This window comes from Macaca mulatta, chromosome 12, assembly GCF_049350105.2.
Source record: "Macaca mulatta isolate MMU2019108-1 chromosome 12, T2T-MMU8v2.0, whole genome shotgun sequence".
NCBI lineage: Eukaryota > Metazoa > Chordata > Mammalia > Primates > Cercopithecidae > Macaca > Macaca mulatta.
Genome location: NC_133417.1, coordinates 11,984,568 through 12,003,619, shown reverse-complemented (window position 1 = coordinate 12,003,619; position 19,052 = coordinate 11,984,568).

Sequence of the window (19,052 nt, the reverse complement as noted above, 5' to 3'; positions counted from 1 at the left end):
TTAAAATGTGCCAAATAAAGATTCTTGTATGTATTACCTTCATAATTTTGTCAATGGATGGCCCTCAAATATGGGATTTGCATCCTCCTTAGGAAACGTCATAACAGCTTACCTTTATAGACACAGCTGAACATCCACTTGGCACACACACAAAATCTTTCACTACAAATATCTACAGTACTCACCAAAAGACCTTGCAACTCTCACACTTGACTTCCCCCCAATAAGGGTTAAAGCCTCTTACAGACTTGGTTATTGAAAAGGAGTCTTGGAACTCTGCCCCTCTCCTGTCGTTCCAGAAGCAGTGCTGAATGAAGCCTTTACTGGCTGGTTTTTCATCTCAGCTACCAAAGTACAACATAGCATAAAATGCGCATGAGGGTCATGAGGTTACTGAACATGTTATCAATGATCTCGAGCCCTGGCCTCCCACAGGAGGAGTGCAAAGCAAATCTGCCTCAAGGAGGCACAAAGACACCTCATGGAAAGGCTTCAAAATAGTTTATATATAAACTTATTATAGTTCGTTTCCTTTACTCCTGAAACTCAATCATTTCATATCTTCCTCTCCTCTGGTAGCTCAGAGTACAAAGTAATTCCCTGTGGACAAAGTCTGATGTGATTTAATACTAAGCACCTATTAATAAACCACATTAGGATATATAAGTAATTATCTAAAACCATTTTGGGGATAATAAAATCATCTACTTTTAAATGTCTTTTGGGGGAAATATGGATATAACCCAAGATTTTAATGACACCATTAGCTGCAATCATCTAAAAGTTCTGATTTTTTCCTATGTCATACAAGTGAAAGGCTTTTTTTAATCAATATTTTATAAATGTAGTACTTAAGATTTTGGCTGAGTTACTTAAAAAGTGATAGATTTGACTAATTTGAGAAGCTGGAATGAGCATATGTTGATTATAGTTCTAATATTTCTAATGTCACCTATGATTGTTGCTTCTTCTTACAGGATGTGAGTTTACCTGGTTAAGTAAGGTAAAATGAGTCTACTTTGCTATCTTTAATTATCTGCATAACTCTTGTATTCATTGCATTCCCAAAATAGGAATGCTATGTATTATACATAACTGTCTGTACATAAAATGCAAACAAATAAAGAGCAAACACACCAGATTTGAGTTTCTTAGCTGTCTTTTCAATTCCTAGTAAAGTCTCATCTTGGGTTCCACTGCCCTTTCTTCTACCCAACCTTCTAATTTTCACCCCTGAACCTCTACCACTGTTGCATGATGAAAAAACCCAGAGATGGGCAAGATCTTCTCCTAAGACAGGCACTGTGGACCACTGGAAGATAATGGGCATTCTCTGAGGTATAATCAGCAGAACTTAATAAAATGAAAGCTTAACGGTGGAAACAATGCAGGAAGGAGTTCTGAAATATAATAGGAAGACAATAATAACAATATCATAAGTGCTTACCACGTGCCATGTGCTGGAGTAAGATTTGTCCTCCCACAAACATGGCAAAGTCAAGAATATTACCTCCATTTCTCAGAGGAGAGAAGCAGCTAAATAAACACTCCACGACATGATGTACATAGCCCTGGGCTAACCTCGCTAACCGCTGATGGCGTAAGAACTAAATGTTAGATCTCTGTAACTCCAAAACTTAATCTCTTTCTATTATATCAGAATCTCCCTTGTTAAGCTGTGTTTCTAAGAGCTCAAGGAAGCAGCAAATATTCAGAGAAGGCCACCTTCATAATAGATTGGAGTAAAGAAGAAAAATAAATACTTAAGAAATGTGTTTTAAACTATGGTCAGAGTTAGCTATGCTGAACAGATATTTTCTATCTGGGCCATTGTTTCTCTACTATAAAGAAATACCTGAGGCTGAGTAACATTTTTAAAAAAGAGGTTTAATTGGCTTATGGTTCTGCAAGCCATACAAGAAACAAAGTGGCATACGCTTCTGGGGAGGCCTCAGGAAACTTCCAATCATGGCAGAAGGTGAAGAGGGAGAAGGCACATCACATGGCAAGAATGGGATCAAGGAAGGTAGTTCCACACACTTTTAAATGACCAGACCAGGCCGGGAGCAGTGGCTCACATCTATAATCCTAGCACCTTGGGAGGCCGAGGTGGGCAGATCACGAGGTCAGGAGATCATGACCATCCTGGCTAACATGGTGAAACCCCGTCTCTACTAAAAATACAAAAAATTAGCTGGGTGTGGTGACACGCGCCTGTAGTCCCAGCTACTCGGGAGGCTGAGGCAGGAGAATCGCTTGAACCCGGGAGGCGGAGGTTGCAGTGAGCCAAGATTGCACCACTGCACTCCAGCCTGGGCGACAGAGCGAGACTCTGAAAACAAACAAACAAACAAAAAAACCTCCTGAGAACTCACTATCAGGAAGACAGCAACAAGTCGTGTGGGATTTGTCCCAGTAATCCAGTACTTCCCACCAGGCCCCACCTCCAGCATTGGGGATTGCAATTCAACATGAGATTTGGTCAGGGACAAATACGCAAATTATATCACATACCTTTTTGATATCTTTTTCATTATTTTTACTATATTTTTAATTACCTTCATAGTGTTGTCCTGGAGATTACAATTAGCAATTTAATTTAGAACAATTTAGTTTGAATTAATGCCAAGTCAATTTCAATTGTACATAAAACCTTATCCCTATATAGTGCTGCATTCATATCCTTCCTTTGTGAAGACATTGCTGTTATTATTATGTCATTGTATACATTGTATACCCATCACCACAGATAACGTAATTATTGCTTTCTGCAGCTTTCTTTCAAATCTATTAATAATACCTGAATCTCTACCACTGAACCTTTACCTTTAATCTCTCTTAGTAATAGAACACAATGAGTTACAAGCAAAAATACATTTATGCTGCCTTTTATACATTCATAGTCTATTTACTTATGTATTAGTTTGGTGCAAAAGTGACTGCAGTTTTGGATCATAAATTTTAAATCCTTATAACTAGGCTCAAACATATCTTTATTAATCAAAATAGGAACTATTACAATCAACACATTTTTGCCGATGAGGAATAAGTTTCTTTATTCCTATAGTGTAAAAATCATTCTTCAGGACTGAACAAATTCTTGGAATGCATTTTCTGTATCCTGCTGATTGTGGAAGCCTTTTCCCTGCAAGAAGTTGTCAAGATGCTTGAAGAAGTGATAGCTGGCAAGAAGTCTGTTGAATACAGTGGATGAGACAAAACTGTAGCCTTCAAAGCACTGGTTGTGCCATGTGCAGTTGGGCATTGTTGTGGAGAAGAATTGGGCCCTTTCTGTTGACCCATGCTGGCTGTAGGCATTGCAGTCTTCAATGTATTTCACCTATTTGCTGAGCATCCCTCTCAGATATAATGGTTTTGCTGGGATTCAGAAAGCTGTAGTGGATCAGACCGGCATCAGACCACCAAACAGTGACAATGACCTTTTTTGGTGCATGTTTGGCTTTGGGAATCGCTTTGGAGCTTCTTCTTGATCCAACCACTGAGCTGGTCTTCAAAAGTTGCTGTATAAAATCCACTCTACTTTCCATCGAATGTCACAATTTGATTGAGAAATGGTTCATTGCTGTTGTGTAGAATAAGAGAAGACAATCAATACTGTTTTTTTTCACTTAGCTCGTGAGGTACCCACTTAACGAGCTTTTTCACATTTCTAGTTTGCATCAAATGCCACAGGACCATAGAATGGTCAATGTTGAGTTCTCTGGCAACCTCTCGGGTAGTTGTAAGAGGATCGGTTTCAATCATTGCTGTCAATTGGTGTCACTGTCAACTTCCAATCGCCGGCCACTATGCTCCTCATCACCAAGGCTCTCATCTCCTTTGCAAAACTTTTTCAACCACCACTGCACTGTATGTTTGTTAGCAGTTCCTGAGCCAAATGTGTTGTTGATGTTGAGAGTTGTCTCCGCTGCTTTATGACCCATTTTGAACTTGAATAAGAAAAACACTTGAATTTACTTTTTGTCTAACATAATTTCCATAGTGTAAAATAAACATAAAATGAACACCAAGTAGTAAGTCACTAGGAAAAATACGTAAATTGAGAAATGCCCATTAAAACGATTTATAATAAACCACATATATTAAAAAATGTATTCCAATATCAAATGGAAAATTCAAATAATGAAAAAACTGCAATTACTTGTGCACTTACCTAATAGCTACCTTTACTGGTATTCTTTATTAATTCATGGGGATTCAACTTAAAGTCTAGTGTTTTATATTTCAGTCCAAAGGACTCCCTTTAGTGTTTCCTATATAGAAGTTTCATTAATGACAGATTTCTTCAGATTTTGTTGATCTCGGAAATTCTTAAAGTTTCCTTTATTTCACTGGGATAGTTTTGGAGATATAAAATTCTTAGTTGACAGTTCCTTTTATCAACACATTGAATACATCATTTCATAGCTTAGTTACTTGGTTTCTGGAAGAAATTAGTAGTAAATGTTATTGAGGATACCTTGTATGTGATGTCATTTCTTTTTTGCTGCTTTCAAAATTCTCTGCCTTTATGTATGTATGTATGTATGTATTTATTTATTTGGGGGTGTTTGTTTTTAGTTTTGGTAAGTTAGATTATGATGTGTTTAGGTATGGATCTGTGAGGTTATGCTACTTGGAGTATGCTGAGTTTCTTGGATATGTAAATTAATGTTTTCCATCAAATTTGGAAATGTGGGGGTTTATATCTCTTCACATATTATTTGTGTTCTTTTCTATCCCTTCTCTCCGTTTTGGAATCCCAATATGTGTATATGGGTATATTTTATGGCGTTCTACCTATCTCTTAAGCTCTTTTCTAATCATTTTTCTTTATGTATTTTTCTTTCTGTTATTCACATTTATTATTTCTTCTGACTGCTCAAATCTGCTGATTAGTATTTTTCTCTAGTATTTTTTTAGATTTAATATTGTCTTTTTCAACTCCAGAATTTCTATTTGGTTATTTTTAAATTAACCTTTATATTTTCATTGATATTCTTTATTTTCTGAGAAATCATTCTTGTAGTTTCTTTTAAGTCTTTAGACATAATTTTCTTTAGTTTGTTGGAAATACTAAAACAACTAATTTAAGGATACTCTGTAATAAGTTAAATGTCTGGACTTTCTCATGGAAAATTTCTAGCTGATAAGATTTTTTTCTGTGTATTATCTACACTTTATGATTTTGGTTTTTGTAATGTCACAATTTTTGTTGAAAACTCAGTATTTTAAAGAAAATAATGTAATAAACATGAAAATCAAAATCCTTCTTCTCCCCCAGAAATTGATACTGCTATTCTTTGTTGTTGATATTGTTGTTGCTTACTTAGTTGCTTTTATGACCAATTCTATAATGTTTGTTTTCTTAGTTATGCCATTGAAGTATCTGTATGGTTAGCTTAGTGGTCAATTAATCATTATACAGTGTTTACTTTAAATGCCTAGAACCAAGAAATCTACTTGCCTTTGCTGAAGAGTTCCACGAACATGTTGAAATATGCCTCCAACAACGATCCAGGCAATTTACAACGCTGCCTTAGCCTTCACTTCTTGGTCACACAGATACTCAAAATAAAGTGGAAGTGAAAGTTTTCCATTTTTTCTCTTTTTTGAATGTACACACAACCCTGCACATGTGAATGATTTATATTACAAAGGACATGTCGGAGATTCTCCTAGCTTCTATGGACATCTCATTTCCTAGATTTTCATTTTAAGCATTTTGGTTAGCCCACTGTTTTCTCAATTATTATCCACCAATATCAACTGCCTCAAAATCAAGTATCAATATCAAGGCCTTAGTGATTTATAAGAATCCCAGTTAAGCAAGCAAAACATGAAACACAGACTCAAAATCGAATCTTCCCACATCCAGTGACTTAAAATCCTTTCCAGCAGACAGGTGTTTTATTTGTTTGCTTGTTTTTTGCTGAATTAAAAGCAATGTACTCGGCATTTTTCCACTGCTGTTCTCTCACTCATTCTAAATGATGATTAAGTTCTGTTTTATTCAGGATAAGCCAGTTGTGCTGGGGTAACAACAACAATAACAGAGAATAAAAGAGGGGGTTATCTCAAAGTTCTCCAGTTTCTGCCACAGTGAGAGGAGAGTTCTCTGGAGAGTCTTGCAGCAGCAATTAAATGGTGTGTGTTGCATCTGCTCAAACTCCTTTGCCCAAAATAATTACATAGCTTTACTCTCACGCGGGTCTCATACATAGAATACATTCACCAAGGAGGCCGAGAACCAAAGAGATTCAGAGAATGCCCCAGATGACTACCACAAACTCCTCTTATCCTGATCATTGCCAGTGTGCCCATTGTATTGTCTTTACAACGGTAGATAGAGGCCTAGAAACTATCAGCCTGGCCCCCTTTTTTTAGGTACATTTTTGTGAGACTTAGTGACAGCTTAACCACTAAAATCTACTGATTACTATTGCTGAGGACTTCGCAACTGTTAAACAAATATGTGTCAGTACTTTTTCACCAATGTAGACAAAGATTTCAACTATAAACACACAGAAATAATATTTTATGCAGAACACTTTACAATAGTTTCCCTCCAATAAAATGATCCAGGTTTTTTGGGAAATAAAAAGAAAAGAGTAAGAACAAACCAACAAAAAATGAAGATAGTAACAAAAGCCAATGAATAGCATTTACAATTAAAATAAAGGATTTAGTTCAATACAACAAGAAACAAGTAGTATTTGGTTTGTGTGTGCGCGGTAGAGGTGAGAAGAAATATATTTCAAAAATTCACCAATATGAAGTCTTGTTCTTATCCTCTTTACCATCTGCATAGTTCTAGCTATGTGCCTCCATGCACATGCACACAAATCCGAAATAAATTATGCTCTTAAGGAAACCAGGAAACACATGTAAAACTTGCTAGCCTTGCACAGTGAAACTACGTAAACTTAGTTGAGATATGTGGTAGAATTCATAAACCCTGGGAGACATTAAGATGTTAAAAAAGAAATTCATAAATGGCTCAAGCCAATTTAATAAATTTACTGAGGCCCTATTCTACACATGGCATTTTGTAAGTTTAACAATGTTTACAGATCTGGATGACTTTTTCCTTCCAGAATCACTTTCCTTTTTACTTGTTACTGAGATCTGCAGTTTCCCCAACGTGTTATTCTTTTTGTTCTATCCCAGAAAATTTGCACAAATTGTGCTTTTTGCTTGGAATGCCCTCCTTAATCTCATATGTCAGACTCCCCTCAAAATTATATTCAAGAAACACTTGCCCTGTAATATCCCAAGAGGTATCTTATCGGCTCCCTGGTACCTTGTACAGATTTCCGTTATCCCACTTAGGAAAGGGTAATTACATACTTTCATTTCTAACTCATCAAGTGTCTGTATTTATCTCTGTATCCTCACTAGTTAGCACTTTGCCTCATAGAACATAGATGTTCAATACATATATAACAAGGGTATTTGGTCCTTTTGTTCACAGTTCAAGTGTACCAACCTGTTCTGATTTGTCTTGAGAGCATATGCACTTACAGCACTTCATTCACAGGTACCTAGGCCCGTGTTAGTCACACAACCTCGTTTGGTATCTAGGGAGCCCTCGGGAGTTCAGATGTTTGAGGGTGTTGACCAGTTCTTGCATGCCGGCCTCAAATATGATTCAAGATGGACTGACTCCCTAGACTCAGCCATCTACGCTACCTTAGCCCCATTCTTCTCTCAGGATGATTCTGTTCTTCATTTCAGAATACGGAACAACTGCAGTTAAGGTTACACCACTGCAACACCGTTTTTGGACAATAAGGTTCAATAGCTAAGATGGACTTTCACTGTTCTCAACCCTTAAACAAACAAACAAAAAACAGGTTATGTCCCCAACATGCTGCCTCTCTCCCTTAGAACATAAGGAAACAGATTCGAACTGAACAAAAATTTAGCTTTACTAGCCATAGCCCATTCTGGTAAATACTTATATTTTTAAATATTTTATTTAAAAATAAATATGTAAAGTACAAAACTAATGAATGGGGAAATATAAAGTCAAACAATTTTAGAAAACTAAAAAAGCTGTATAATAATCCTAAAGGAAACTTATCTTTCCATCCAAGGCAAAATCTCAGTCAGTGGGAGCTTAACCAGCTTTGGGTAATAGAAACTGACCACTGAGGATAGTACAAAGGTTAGGAGTGCAGGCTGTGGATCTTGATTATCTGGGATCAAGTCCTAGCTTCAACATCTACTAGTGCTGTGACTTTGACCAAGTTACTTAATTGTACTGTGCACCTAATAGATCATCTACAAAGTGTACCTCTCCCACAAAGTGTGTAGAAGAATTAATATATTTGAGCTTATGTTAATAGCATGCTCCCCAGATAGAGCAAGCATTTTGTAACAATTAGTGTTATTATTACCACACAGCTTATTCCACTGCTTTATTTTCTAAAAATTTACCTATTTACTATTATTTGTAGAAGAAATATACCTACCGCAAGAATATTCCTTAAAGCAGGAACACTTATTTAGCCAACTCTGTGTACTGCTGTGTAGTCTTCTAAACACTTAATAAATACATTTTTTCACTTAATTTTATGGATGGGGAAACTGAGATATGGATGATCTAAATAATTTACTGAAGCCACATCCTCACCGCAATGTGGGCCTCAGACTTCAACATCAGACTGTCTTGCCCCAGAACCCACACGCTGGACCAGAGTCTACCATCTCCTGATGATCTCAGTTCAGCTTTCTTGAAAAGACAGAATGTGTTATTTCATTCTCTCTCCTCGTCTTCTCAATCCAGTGCACCTTGCCTTAAAGGGCTCCTGAACCCCTATACCCAGAGTACTCTCCAATAAATGCAATCATCAGATTTTAAGCAGAAAGAATGTTACCAGGTTTTATTTCCCCTTCCATAAATCCTGGAGGGTCAGAGCAAACATGATCTACTTGTTTTTTTACGTGTTGCTCTGATCCTTCTCATTTATCAACTCTTTGTTGATATCCACTACATGTCAGATGGAGTATTCAACAAAACATTTGCAAATTGTGGAAGAGCAAAAGGAAAAAATAAGTGAAACTGCACTACAGTGGAGTAGTAAATGAAATACGACTATTCAAAGTATGTTTGGATATATGCACAATTGGCCTCAAATACAGAGAAGGCTTCCTGCAAGAGGTGATTCCTGGGCTGTGCACTACGGTATAATTAATTGTAGAACCAAGTGAAGAGGAGTGGGGATTGGAGTGAACCAAGTTCTCCTGGGAAGAGGGATAGCATGTTCAGGGTGCTATGGCATGTAAGCTCATGCAACTGCTTCAGAGTCTCCACGTGACCTTCCAGGAAAGAAGAATCAACTGGCTGATTCAGTGAAGGCTCAGTGACTATATTAGTCATCATTTGCTTCACAACACATTACCCGAACTTTAGCAGTTAAAACAAAATACATTTATGATCTTGTAAGTCTTTATTGGTTAGGAATATGGACAGAGTTCAGCTGGCTTCTCTGGTCAGGAGGCTATAATCAAGGTGTTGGCTGAGTAACAGCCTTATCAAGGCTCCAGTGGTGGAGTAATGACTCCCAAGCTCACTCATGTGGACTCAATTTCTTGGTATCTGTTGGCCGAAGACATCACTCAGTTTTTTGCCACAACAGCCTCTCCCTAAGGAAGCTCAAAACATAGCAGCCGGCTTCTCAGAAAGAGAGTGAGCGAGAGAGGGCACCCAGGATAGAAGCCACGGTCTTACTGTAACATAATCTTAAAAGTGACATCCACCAAGTTTTTCACATTTATTTGCTTGAAGCTAATGTAGGGTTGCCCGATTAAATTTAAATTTCAGAGAAACAACATCTCTTTTTTTGGTGTAAGTGTCTCCCAAATGTTTCAAGAGGCATGATAATAAAAAAAAAAGAAGAAGAAAAGAAAAAGAAAAAAGATTTACTTGAAATTAAAATTGAACTAGGCATTCTGAGTTTTCTTCTTGTTAAATCTGTCAAACGTAATCTAATGACATCCTATCACCTCTGCCACATTCTATTCATTAGAAGCAAGTGACTAGGTCCATCCCCCATTCAAGGAGGTGGGGTATTAGAAAACAGTGTGAACACTGGGACTCCTGGGGTCCATCTTAGGAGCTATCTACTGCAATGACCAAAGAAATATGTTTAATTCTCTTTGTCATGGTCTTCATGGTACCCTCTATCTTTGTAGAGGCATTCCAAAATATTTTCCCTAAATCTCCTCTGCCCTTCACTAAAGGATTCTATATTAGCCTACTTGTGCTACCATTATAAAATGCCACATATAGGCTGACTTAAATGTCAGATATTTATTTTCTCACAGTTTTGGAGCCTGGAAGTCTCAGGTCAAGGTGAAGTTAGGGTTGGTTTCTGATGAGTTCTCTCTTCCTGGCTTGCAGATGGCCACCTTCTTATTCTGTGCTCAGTTGGCCTTTCCTGTGTGCTCATGAGGAGAGAAATAGAGAGTTCTCTGGCACCCCTTTTTCTTCTTATAAGGACACCAAACATATCCGATTAGGGCCCTATCCTTATGATGTCATTTAACTTTGATTACGTCTCTAAAGGCCCTGTCTTCGAAGGCCCTATCCTATCCTCATTCTGGGCTTGAAGGCAACAATAACAGGCAAGAAGCCTAGCTCTCCTTTAGTCTGAAGTCAAGCCTGAGTGAGAAAGCACATAAAATATATTTTAGCAACTTCACAATATAAAGCATGCTAGTGCTGAGTTCTCTACACGTCTCACAAGGGGTGCAATCATGTTTAAAGTTTGATTGTTTATTTATATTCCATGGTGCATAATTTAAGCAATTTGATAACCTAAGGGTATTTTTGTGGTACTTAATTTAGGCGATTTGATAGCCTAAAGGTTAATATTGAAAGGCAGGCATGGAGGAAACTCCCAACAATTTAGCACTCCCATAGGAACTCTGTAACGAAGCCAGAATACAAAACAGAAGCAGATGGGTGATGTTGCTTGAGTTTGGAGTTAGAGCATCTGGGTTTATAGCTTGGGGAGTTTGATATCACAGGCTTATTGGCTTCACTGGAGGTTCAGGAAGCTCTATCAGTACCCTTCTCTCAGAGTCACTCACTGCTGAATCTGTAATGAGGCTCTTCTTTACTCCCCTCCTCCCAACCATTTAAATATATCAGATTAGCATCTTCTTAGGCAAAGCTTTCTCTCTGCTGAATCTCCACATGGAACATTTGCTATAAACTTTAACTGCATGCTTGGCATTTTATCTTGAAAGAACCATACTGTCTCACTGCCTCTGGCCATCTACAAAGAATTGGAAAAAATTCAGAAGCTAAAGAAATAATTCTAGAAAAAATGCTGAATAGTTAAGGGTTGGAAGTATAGCCTATGGGATTTGAAGATTGATATCTCATGAGATTTTGCAAAATCATACACATCAACAGGTAAACGTGTTTGGATGATACATAGCCTATCTAGTCAGCCCATTTCACTCCCTGGTTCTACATGTCAAACTTAACTATTTTCGTTAGCATTTTGTGAAAGTAGCATGCACTCTTTTTCACCTTTGTGCTTTTGAAATTAAGTTATCACAGTGTGCAACATGTAGGTCCCCCCCTTTTTTTGGCTAACTCTGAGCAACCCTCCACAATTTACCTGACATGTCAATATCTCCAGAGACATTTCTTGATTGACACTTCTCCACATCCATGGGTTAAATACACCATACTTGTTCTCCCATAGAAATTTTTCCTGCCTCACTTTTAGCATGTATTATGTTAGTTTTCCGGTTGTTTACTTGCTTATATCCCACTCCGAAATAAAATGACATATAGCTCCCTGAAGACAGAGATAACTATATTCATGATTATATTCCTAAATCACAACTCCTAGAGGCTGTGTGGTACACAATAATTTTCTTAATGAAATAATGAATTAAGCATGAGGGCTTTTAAATTTCTACTTCTCTGTAGTTATAATCAAATGTCATTATATTAGTGTTGTTGTCCATGATAGTCAATTATAGCATACAATTTTATAGAAGGTATCTAAAATTTCTATATTAGTAGGATGTTTCACATATAACATGACATTTGTTGTCAACTTAAGTGAGCTCCTTTCTATTGTTTTCTTTCTTAAGATCAAAAAGATAGATGTTAGCATATATTCCTTGCTTTCTATATTTCTTTGCACATGCTTTTGTCCATTAATGTCCTAAATAACATGGATAGATTTTCTGACATAAAACCATCTTTGGATTCTTAAATTCAACACAACTTAACCCTTATTGTATACATGGATAATTCTCTTTAAATATATTTTCTCTAATTCTTCTGATTTGTGGATGGGCGCATAGCTTCTCAGAATAAAAATACTTTAAAGAATCCTCTATAAATGGTAATTATGGGAAGAATTTTAGCAATATGATATAAGCAGAAACTTTATGTTTGACTTCCAAGGCAAAATCTCCTTGAAAAGATAATGTTCTAATTTTAAGCCCTGTATTCTTCCTCCTGGCTACTAGAGCTTTCTCTCTCTCTTTCTTGTTCTCCCTTTCTTTTTCTCTCTCTCTCACCCTCTTAAACACACACATACTGTGTGGGTTATATATATATATATAACTTTTACTGCCAGGCGCGGTGGCTCATGCCCGTAATCTCTGCCTGCACTTTGGGAGGTGAAGGCGGGTAGATCACCTGATGTCAGAAGTTCGAGACGAGCTTGGCCAACATGGTAAAACCTCGTCTCTACTAAAAATACAAAAATTAGCTGGGTGTGATGGTGCATGCCTGTAATCCCAGCTACTCAGGAGGCTGAGGGAGGAGAGTCACTTGAACCTGGGAGGCGGAGCTTGCAGTGAGCCAAGATCTCACCATTGCACTCCAGCCTGGGCAACAGAGGGAGACTCTGTCTCAAAAAAAAAAAAAAAAAAAAGGAAGAACGAAAAGAAAAAGAAACACCTTTTATCGATACTATTTGTTCTATAGTTGATAGTGTCTATCATTCAAAGTTTTCAACACTAAACATGTTACGATTATACTTAAAAGGTCATAGATATTTCACAGGACATTAGGTGAGTAGAGGCTGTGGCAACTGGTTCAAAGTTGAAAACACAGTGTGGTGCTTTGCCTGAACATGTGACTGGCTTCCCTTTCTAAAGCTGCTAGACATTCTCCTTGCTGGGTATAAATGTTTAAAGTATGATGAAATAAGCCTATTAGCTTATCAAACAACAGGTTTAGATAAATGATGAACTGGAGAGCCTGGAGTTTATTTGAATTTCATCTAAAATACAGAAAAGAATCCCATAATGATATCTTTGAAGAATGCTTGAAATAAGAATGGAAAAGCAGTGGGGGAAAAAGACACTCAAAGTAAAAAATTAAGGCAAAGTGTATTCATGCCCATAGTCAGTTGGCCATAAAAGGTGGATTAATCAGATATCACCTGAAGCTAAACCAGTTACTTTGACAGTAATTGGTTAGTGAAGAGACAGAATTATATTATATATTTAAAAACCCATTGGCTCACTTGCATTATGATTTCCATCTATTTTCTAAATTTTAAACATCTCTATGACATAACTTTTTTTCAGTGTAAAGTGTTCAGATTGAAATTGGGCGGTTGTAGGGGTGCTGGGAGAGATTTTATGTTTGTATCAGATGTGTCCCTAGGAAAGCAAAACAAGGAAATGTGTGGGTATTGAGTGGTTTTTAAAGGTGGCATTGCAAAGACAACTTTCATTGTCTGTAATCATGTTGGGAAAAGAGCCATCTATGAAAATTAGGAATCCCAACTCTACATGATTTTCTATGCATGTTATTCTTAACAAATAAATAAATAAATAAATTTACTAACATGTTTCAACAATTGCTTAGCTCACAATTTTCTTTTTGCATCAAAAGCCCATAGAAGTCTTTCCTATAAACAATGTTGTGTTTAAATTTTCAACACTTTATCATAAAATAGACTTTGTGCTAGATGATTTTACTCAACTGTAGGTAAAACAGTACTCTGAGCACATTTGAAGAAGACTAAGTTAAAATATAATGTTTGATAGGTTAGGTGTACTAAATGCATTTTCAATTTATGATATTTTAAACCTCCACTGGGTTTATTGGGATGTAACCCTATCATAACTTGAGTAGCATCTGCACATAAATACTTTATTTTTTGTATCACGCTGAGAAACATAGAATATAAGGAGAACTAAAATGTATGACTACAATACAACAAAGTTGGGAGAGAGAATAAAAGAAATTGTGCTCTTATACAATTTTTATATTTGAAAATAAAAGGGGTTGTAGGCAGCCTTCTACAGTGACTTCTGATGCTCTCCATATTGTGATATTCATACTCCTCTCCCCTTGAGTGTGGTTTGGACCTAGTAACTTGCTTCTAATGAATATGATGGTAACTTCTATATTTACTCACTCTTTCTCCTTTCTCCTGTCTTTCTCTTTCTCTATCGTGTCTTCTTGACTTACCCCTTTCAATGAAACAAACTTCCATGAAAGCCATAAAATAAATGGTCTATTTATTATCTTTATGTAAGTTTCTATTTTGAAAATTTAGGTGAATTTCTCCCTCTTCCTCTTCTACTTCCACTTGCATTCCCTTCTCTTTCTTTTTCCTTTGCTTTCTGAACATTTATATTTCTGAAATCCATCAGACAGTGTGCAATAAGACAGGTGTCCTAACTTAGGGGACATGGGTGGTGGGGGCTGTAGAGACAGGAAGGAGTGAGTCCAGGGCTGGCGTTGTGCAGCCTGGCCTGGATAACCACTGTCCAACTAGTGTACATCTTGAATTCTGAGTGGGATAAAGAGATCATAGGGGCAAAGAAGCATTCCTCTATGTGATGTCAGAACTCAAGTGGAATTAAAGAGTATCCACATAGAGAGGGGACAGAAATGTGGCAGGAGACTGATTACATAAAAGAAAACTACAAGTGAGTAAATATATTAAAGATAATGGAATCCAGGCTTCTCGGTATTAAACTATGAAGACAAAAATATGGAAAGTTTTTTTAAAAAAAAAAATAAAAACCTTAGACTGATTCCTGTCAGGTTGGATTGATATCTGAACTACCTCTATGCCAGAATTTTCAACATATGTAGATAGATAATCAAATGTGAATGTAGTCACCATGTATACATTTATAAGTATGTTTTTGTACAGTAATACATGTTCATCTTAGTCCATATTGTGCCTCTAAAATGCAGTACCGCAGACTAGGTAATTTATAATGAACAGAAATGTACTGGCTCACAATTGTGCATGCTGGGAAATCTAAGATCAAGGGACCAGCATCTGCCAAGGTGTTTCTTACTGCATCATTCCGTGGCAGAAAGGTAAGTGATGGTGGGAGAGGGCATAAGAGGGCCAAACACAACTTTCTATAATAAACTGACTCCTATGACAACGGTATTACCCTCTTGACCTAAACAACGCTTAAAGGTGCCACCTCTCAACACCTCCACACTGGAGATCGAGTTTCCAACATATGTACTTTGGAGATATAGCATTAGCTATGTTCCTAACTGCCCAGCGAGATGCCTTGGCGGCAGCAACAGGTCAACAGTACTGGATATACATAATACTTACATCATGGTTTCTGAATACAGTTATCCAACAAAAGGAAAGAATAACACAATTAAAAATGAGCAAAAGAAGTCCAGGCAGGGTGGCTCACACCTGTAATCCCAGTACTTTGGGAGACTGAGCTGGGCAGACCACCTGAGGTCAGGAGTTCAAGACCAGCCTGGCCAATGTTGTGAAACCCAGTCTCTACTAAAAATACAAAAATTAGCCAAGCCTGGTAGCAGGCGCATGTAATCCCAACTACTTGAGAGGCTGAGGTAGGAGAATCACTTGAATCCGGGAAGTGGAGATTGCAGTGAGTTGAGATCATGCCACTGCACTCCAGCCTGGGCAATAGAGTAAGACTCAGTCCAAAAAAAAAAAAAGAAAAGAAAAACAAATAAGTGAATATTTTAATAGACATTTTGCCAAGGAAATAAATAAATGGTAAATAAGCACATAAAAATACTCAACATTATTAATGTTGAGGAGATGTAAAATTAAACCCACAAATGAGATACCACTATTTTTTATTAGAATAGCTAAATTTCATGTCCATTAGGATTTGAAAGAACTGGAACTCTCACAAACTATTGGTATGAATGTTGAATGCTATAACTACTTTAGAAAACAACTAAGCTGTTTCTTTTTAAAAAAAGAAAGTTAAACAAATATCTTGAATGAGATCCACTTATTCCACTTCTAAGTATTTACCCAAGAGAAATTACAGCATATGCTCATGCAAAGACTTCTACACGAATGAACATAGAGGCTTTATCTCCTATTGCCAGAAACTGGAAACACACCACATGTTCATCAACAGCTCAATGATTAAATGAATTGCGGTATACTTGCACAACAAAATACCACTTAGCAATCTAAAGGATGAATCTAATGACATGTGCAGTAACATGGATGAACCTCAAAATAATTCAGATGACTGAGAGAAGCAAGACTAAAAAAGCATACCTACTGTATGACTCCATTCATATGAAATTGTAGGAAGTACAACAAGCAGATTAGTGGTTATCTGAGGATGAGACGTAGTGACACAGGCAGGGAAGAGAGTCAGAAAATGGAAGGTAAATGTGAAAACTTTTAGAGGTAACACATTCTGGCAACTGTTTCACAGATATAAACATATATTAAAACTTATCAAATTATATATTTTATGTAAAGCAGTTTATTGTGTGCCAATTTTGCACAACAAAGTTGTTAAAATTAGCAGGAAAAAAAAGGAGACATTCTGCATGCACTCTAAAAGAATTTTAAAAGTTGACTTTATACCTTCACACTATTAGCAGAGAATTAAAAAACAAAACAAATACACCAGAAGATCAAAAAAAGCATAAAGTTCTTAAAATTTATTTAACAAATTTTGTAAGGCTTCCACATGAAAAACAACAAAACATTTAGAGTAACTGAAAAGACCTAAACAAAGAGATATATTAAAGATGCAATTCTCCCTAAATTTAGTGCAATTCCATCAACACTTTGCAATGTTCTGTTTGGTTGGTTGGTGTACTTGTTTTGGATTTGATGGTAATTAACAAGGCAATTCTAAAATTCATAGGAAAATACAAAGAACATAGAATAGGCAAAACAATGTAAAAAAAAAAAAAAAAGAATACATTTAGGACGGCTCGTACCACCTGATTGCAAGACTTACTACAAAGTTATAGCAATGAAGACAAGGTGGTTTAATGTAAGGATAGAAATAAAGCTTAGTGGAACACAGTAGGGAGTTCCCCAACAGATTTACACTGAGGCCAATTTACTTTCAACAAATGTGCCAAGATAAATCAATTGGGGATAGAAAGTGTTTTCGATGTCTGATATTGAACAACTAAATAAATGTATGAAAAATAATGAACCTTAACATTTGCTCTACCCTGTTCTCAAATGTAATCTGAGAAGGATTATAAGTCTACATGTAAAAATTGAAGTTGTAAACGTTCTACTATACAACATTGTGAAATATATTTATGACTTTGGATTGACAAATATTTCTGAGAACCAACTGAAGATACCCTAGTCATATAAGAAAAGACATAATAAATTAAATCTTAAAAATCGAAAAAATTATTTATTAAAATCCAGCAAAATATTTCTAATGCATACATCTGAGAACTTATACTCAAAACATATGAAACAAAAACTCTTACAAGTCAACAATGTAATAACTAATCCCCAAATAAAAATGGTCAAAAAACTAAAACAGACATTTTATAATAAAAAATGTAAGAATTGAAAGAACTTAAAAAGATGTTTAACATCATTAGTATTCAAGAGGATTCAAATTCAAATTAAAATGCTTTACCCTTTCACATCTATTATAAAGAATAAAATTCAAAAAACTGACATCAGCAAATGTTGGTACAGATATAAAATATCTTGAAATTTCAGAAATTACTTATGGCAGTATAATAAGATACAACTACTTGGGAAAACTGAACTTTCATATAAAGTTAAACTTTATATACAGTCACCCTTAACACAGACATTTCTCTCCCAAATTTATTAAAGAGTAATGGAAGCATATTTCCAAAAAATCTCTCTCTCTCTGTCTCACACACACACACACACACACACACACACACACACACACACACAGAATTTTGATAGTGGCTTATTTCACATAATAGCCAAAAAATCAAACAACCCATTCTACACTTGTCCATGAAGTATAGAATGGATAAGCAAATTGATTATTCATACAACGGAATGTAACTTAGCAATGGAAAAACAATGAGCAACTGTGTATTAAACAAGAGGAATGAGCCCCCAAAGCATTATAATGAATGAAAGAAGACAGGCAAAAAATGTAGCTACTCTGATTTTATTTATAGAAGTCCAAATAAAGATACACTGATCTATAGGGATAGATAAGAGAGTAGTGGCTGTCCATAAGGAGGGGAATTGATTGAAGAAGTAAGCAAAGGAACTTTCAGCAGTGATTGATAGGTACTATATCTGGATTGGGTATTGATTACAGGGGGTGCATATTTGTAAAACTCATTTGATTTATACACGAGATCTGTGCACCTTACCGTACAAACATTACCTTAATTGGAAAAGAGGAATATAGAAGCAATATTCATAGATAAGTCATGGCCAAAAAGCAGACACAATTTAAATGTTTGTCATAGGAGAATAAACAGAGTGAGTAAATCACAATAAAATGATTCAATATATATTCATAAAAAATAAGAGTGAACACATTATATCTTCAAAGTAGAATAACGAAATCTTAGAAATATAGACAAACAGAAGATAGACATAAAATAAAACATGCACTATTATTCTATTTGTATTACATTAAAAAAGAAGGCAAAACTAATTCAGGATGTTAACAATCAGCATAGTGATTACCCTCGAGCAGGACAGTAAATGGAATGAAAACCAAAAAAAGCTCTTGGGGTCCTGGTTATATTCTGTTTTTTGACCCAGGTGATGACTGCATGGGTTTATCCTCTTTGTGAAAAT